Raw genomic sequence first — 5,528 nt, 5'->3', positions numbered from 1 at the left:
CACAATGGCATCACCAAAAGACTTCTTAGGCATCAAAACCTACAATTCTCCTGACAAATAGCATTACTTGGAAGAAATAACACCACCAATGTAAAACCACAATGGCATCACCAAAAGACTTCTTAGGCATCAAAACCTACAATTCTCCTGACAAATAGCATTACCTGGAAGAAATAACACCACCAATGTCAAACCACAATGGCAAGTGTGGTGACTGAAATTACCGTAACACAAGATAGTGAAAAGGAAAAAAAAAAAAAAACTTTAAACCAAATTCTGTAAGATAAGGCAGTATCCCAAGAATGAATATGATGACATTAAAAATCCTAACTTCCTCCTTGATGGTGAGGCACTGGTCCCCCAGATACTGACATCCCAGGACTTCCCTCCTGCCCCCCATGGTTAGGGAGTTGGAACAGCCTCAGTAGACCTATCATGTGACCTAGTCAAACCACCCGAGGCACAGATCTGAGTTCGGAACAGAGAGGTGCTTCCTGCAGGCACTGCCGTCCGCCTCCCCAGGCCTGGAGGTGGCCTGCCCTGGTGCCTGTGGGCCACTGGGGCAAAGCTGCAGAGCCTGGTGGCGGGTGAACTTCTTCCCCTAGAAGGTGGGGCTCAAGGCCAAGTAGAAGCATCCATGTGTTCCACCATCCATGGTCTGGAGGCTTCCACCGTAGCCGCCCTCCAGGCACTGAGGTGAGACTGTGCAGGCAGGCAGCCGGCCTTTGGGAAGCACTGAATTTCCCCAGTGTGGTGACACGAAAGGAAAAGGTGCAGTACAAGTGTACAGAGAAAGCACTGGTGCCTGTACGGGCTCCATGGGTGGACGGTACACAGCCAGAGTCGGGACAGCTCTCTGGACAGTACAGTTGTCCCTGCTTCTGTGGTGTGGCTTTCAGTTGTCCACCAGATATGGCCCTGGGTGTCATGGGTACTGTGATGGGGAGCATCTGGGAAAGCCCGGGGCCATGTGGGCTCTGAGCCTGACTTGGGTGTGAACCCTGGGTTCTTCCTCCTGTGGCTCCACCACTCTGAAAAGGGGCCATTAGATAAATATGAAGGGCTTCCCAGGTGGCACTAGTGGTGAAGAGACATGAGATGTGGGTTTGATCCCTGGGTCGGGAAGGTCCCCTGAAGAAGGAAATGGGCAGCCCACTCCAGTATCCTTGCCTAAAGAATCCCATGGACAGAGGAGCCTGGCGGGCTATGGTCCGAGGGGTTGCAAAGAGTCGGACACGAATGAAGCCAACTTAGCAGCAGCAGAGCACTTTTTCAGCTTGGAGACTTTGTTCAAACAAGCATTGCCACTTTTCAGCTGGCATTTCCTGCTTTTCAGATCTACTAAGATAATTAGTCGTTTTTGTGCCAATAGACCTACATGCTGTGAACTGCAATAAAACATTGATGGAGCCCTGTGGACTTGAACTAGTCTGCTTAACAAATTCAAAGGCAATGATTTAAGATTTAAATTACTAATTAATAATTTAACCCAAGTCTTCTTGTATCACTAAATAATATATTCATATACAACACAGTGAGGGAGTTGCATAGACCAATGGTTCCCAAACTTTATCATTCATCAGAATTGCCTGGGGGTTAAAACACAGATTACAGGGACCCTGATCCACGGGATTCTGACTCAGTAGATCTGGAATGGGGCTTGATAATTTGCATTTCTAACAAGTTCCTCAAGGACAGTGATGCTGCTGATCTGAGGACCACAATTTGAGAACCACTGTCATAGAGTAATAGTTCTCTTTTCCCAGAGAAAGTGTTCTTTAAAATATTAAATTTTAAATCCAGCTGTACAGTAATAGCTATGAGAGTGGGATATTCCTTCATCCTTGTCATTGCCAGGAGGGCAATTTCACACTCTCCTGAATCTCTAAGAGATGTAATCCTTGGATGAAGTGTTAATTAACCAAATCACCAATGAGACAGAGAAAACAGAGAAAGGAGAAACAAAGAAATGCAGTTTCCAGGTCTCTGTTCTAGAAATGTAGTGCTGACTTTTATGAAAGGAATATTTTTAGACACCCAGAAAATCTCTTAATTCTCCACATCTCTTGTCAGTAGCTAAAATGATCTGGTCAGGCTTGATGGTTTAGCCTTAGGGAGTCAGGCTAAGGGGATAGAAAAACTATCTGCAGGCAATTTCTCCAAATGTTTATGTAAATCATAGGCTTCTTTCCCTCATACTTAAATACAATTTCAAATTTAACGTGTTTTCTAATACTGGCAATTAAAATACATATGTGTGTGTACATATATATATATATTTTAAAAGAAGCAAATCTCGAAATCTGTGACATCTTCCTGTAATTCACCAGTTCATTTTATAACATGAAATTTTTGTGCCAGAAATAAGTTTGTCCCACCCTAAGTGCTTTAGAATGCACTAATATTTTTTATGCCAACCTATTAAAGATTTCCCACTAAAACAGTTCTTGTTATATATTTGTGAACATCATATCTGCAAATGAAACATAAAAGCCTAAAAAAGTTCTCTTCACCAAAGAAATTTCTGATGATAAAACATTTGTGAGTCTGCAGCAATACCAATAATAGTGCCTGGCACATAGTAGGCATTTTATAACTCTGCTCAGTGATAGATGACATGGTTCAAATGAACTGATAATATATTAACTACTACTGATCTTATTCTCACATATTTGGCTTCCCAGAAGGACTGAGTGAATTAAGACAAAGTTTGATTATGGAAAATGGCATGAAATATTCAGTGATGACTAGTGGTGCATAACAAGAGTATGAATTTCAGAGGTCCAGGTGATATATATGGAAATAGAATATGAGATTAGTCATCATGAAAACACACTGATCAACATCCTTGATAATATTTTTCTGAGATATAGTTCTGTACTTCTAATTTACCAGATTAGAATCTGTTAGAATGCAACTTTATAATGATCAGGGAACAGTTTTCTCTACTATCCTTGAACTTCTCCTGTCCCTTTCAGAATTTTTCCCTTAGTAACTGCAGAGGAAGAAAAAGTTTTTCCTGACTGTCTTAGGGTCCCTGATTGGCCCTGAAAATTAAACTGACAAAGACAGATTAGCAGGAGAAAAGCATACAAGTTTTATTGAATGAAGACTGAAAGAAATGACCCAGAGCAGGAAGCTTTTACATCTTTTAGATAAACAGCAAATTTGTGAAGAACTGAAAAGACAAAGGGATTTGGGCTAGAGATAGTAAATGGTAAAGAAGTAACTAGGAACACAAGAGATTGTCTAACAACATTTCTTTATACAGATATCTGGGCCCTCTAATTCCCTGTCTCTGGTGATAAGAATGTCTTCCTTCCCTCTGGTACAGGTACAGACCATACCTTTCACAAGGGAGTTTTATGACCTGTTTCAGGGAAGAAGGGCAAGAGATGTGAGGTCACAGTGATGCTCCCACTTCTGCCATTTTCTTAAACCCCTTCAGCTTAACATATTTAATATGCCAAGGTACCATATTTTGGATAGCACGTCCTAACACCATCACAATATTTCATCATCATTTCACCTTTGTGGGTGGACCAGGGGGTACTGTACACTGAAGCCAAACTTCATATACCTTCTTAGAATTATGACTAGGGAAAGGAGAAGAGAAAAAGATGGAGAGTACTCTAAGCAGTTCGGTGCTTCTACTAAGGGACCATTAGAGCTGTTGTAAAGGTACTATTATTATTTTTAATCATTGTTATTGGAGTATAGTTGATTTACAATGTTGTGTTAGTTTCTGCTGTACACCAAAGTGAATCAGTTATACATATACATATGTCCCCTCTTTTTTAGATTCTTTTCCCATGTAGGTTATTACAGAGTATTGAGTAGAATTCCCTGTGCTATATAGTAGGTCCTTAACAGTTATTAGTAGAATTCCCTGTGCTATACAGTAGGTCCTTATTATGTCATTACAGAGTGTTGAGTGGATTCCCTGTACTATACATAGGTCCTTATTAATTTGCTATCATATATAGTAGTGTGTATATATCAATCCCAATCTCCCAATTTATCCCTCCCTTTCATACTCGGATGTAAATGGTCTCGTGGCTTACCGGTCATACATGACACACTAAAGAGTCAAATATCTTTCTGTGTAAATCTGAGCAGAGGCTTTGAGTCAATAACCTTGAAAAGAAAACTGGGAAAAGGGATGCAAAAATCTAGAAGAGGGAGCAGTTGTAAAACCACAGACATAGTGTGAATTTTGGCAGACATAAGACATAAGGCATTCTGGGATATAATTAACTCAGAGGAAATGCTGAAAATGATGAATTGAACTAGTCTTTCCTTAAAGGAGGACAGAATGTTCTAGGGAATATCATGATTAACACTCATGTGTCCTCCTTCCTCTTCCCTGAGTCTATCATATATCTCCCCCATAAAAAGGTATTTAAAACAAAGCTTAGGAGTATTTCAGTCCTTCTCTCACTCTGCTGTACAAAAGGTGCTTTTTTATGTTTCTGCTTCGCAAACCAAATTGTAAGGATGCGAGTTTATCTCCTTTTTGTTTCTATCTTAATGCCTAGCAATGCATTTTATGCATAGCTTGCACTCCATAAAAGCTGGTTAGATTATTAGAATAATTATGTTTAGGTTCAGATTGCCCAAGATATCCTTGCTCAATAAGCATTTATTTAGCATTCATGATATGCCAGGTACAGAGGCAGTAAATTCACAATTCAGAAGTAGAGAAGTTCACATTAAAAAGAAGCAATAAATAAACCAATATGATAATACAGGCACAAGTAAAAGTATTCAGTATTGGGAAAAGGAATTAGAAAAAGAAAGATTATCCTTAAATATCAGTGGTTAAATAGACTAAAAAGGTAGAAGCACTTTTTTCTTTCAGTTACCAAGGACTCTACAAATCCCATTTTAACATGACTTCAGGAGGCAGGACACTTACTGGACAGTGTTCCCTTAGGTGAGACCATTGATTCAATTCAGAAACAAATAACTATGGAGGTTTCTATATACATGCCATTTTGCTTCATTGGTACCACCTTGGTATGCAATGAATTTTGCTTGCAAGGTCCTTTGATTCTCTCTATACTCCAGGAAATACAGTTTAACAAGAAATAATTTCCGGTTTGATCAGTTTATAAGGTTTTTTCCCCCCATTTTTATTAATACAACTATCTTTGGACAAAGTCCACAGAGTAAACTATGTGCCCAGCTGTATTCATGTTTCGTGGAACTCTTTAAAAATATAAGGTCAGGTCAGTTCAGTTGCTCAGTCATATCTGCCTCTTTGTGAACCCACGGACTGCAACATGCCAGGCTTCCCTGTCCATTACCAATTCTCGGAGCTTGCTCAAACTCATGTCCATCGAGTCGGTGATGCCATCCAATTATCTCATCCTCTGTCATCCCTTTCTCCTCCTGCCTTCAATCTTTTCCAGTATCATAGTCTTTTCCAATGAGTTAGCTCTTCAGGTAGCCAATGCATTGGAGTTTCAGCTTTAGCATCATCAGTCCTTCCAATGAATATTCAGGACTGATTTCCTTTAGGATGG

This window comes from Bos taurus, chromosome X, assembly GCF_002263795.3.
Source record: "Bos taurus isolate L1 Dominette 01449 registration number 42190680 breed Hereford chromosome X, ARS-UCD2.0, whole genome shotgun sequence".
Taxonomy (NCBI): Eukaryota; Metazoa; Chordata; class Mammalia; order Artiodactyla; family Bovidae; genus Bos; species Bos taurus.
Note: the sequence above shows the minus strand (reverse complement) of the source record.